This window comes from Octopus bimaculoides, chromosome 5 (genome assembly GCF_001194135.2).
Source record: "Octopus bimaculoides isolate UCB-OBI-ISO-001 chromosome 5, ASM119413v2, whole genome shotgun sequence".
Lineage (NCBI taxonomy): Eukaryota > Metazoa > Mollusca > Cephalopoda > Octopoda > Octopodidae > Octopus > Octopus bimaculoides.
Genome location: NC_068985.1, coordinates 112,577,886 through 112,578,304, shown reverse-complemented (window position 1 = coordinate 112,578,304; position 419 = coordinate 112,577,886).

The window sequence follows — 419 nt, the reverse complement described above, 5'->3', positions numbered from 1 at the left end:
CACACACATACACACAGGAGTGCACACACATACCTGGCACACATACGCACGCACACACACATAAACACACACATACACACACGCACACACACCTCTCACATACACAAACACACACACACACATACACAACACACATACACAACACACATACACATATACACACATGCACACACGCACACACACCTCACATACACAATACTCACTCACATACACAACACACACGCACGCACGAAAACATACACAATATATACATACACGCACACGGACACACACATACAGATACACATAAACACACACACACCCGTACCTAACACGCACACCCACACACATACACACACACACGCACACCCACACACATACACACACACGCACATGCCCACATACATACACACACGCACACACACTTCTCACCAACACTA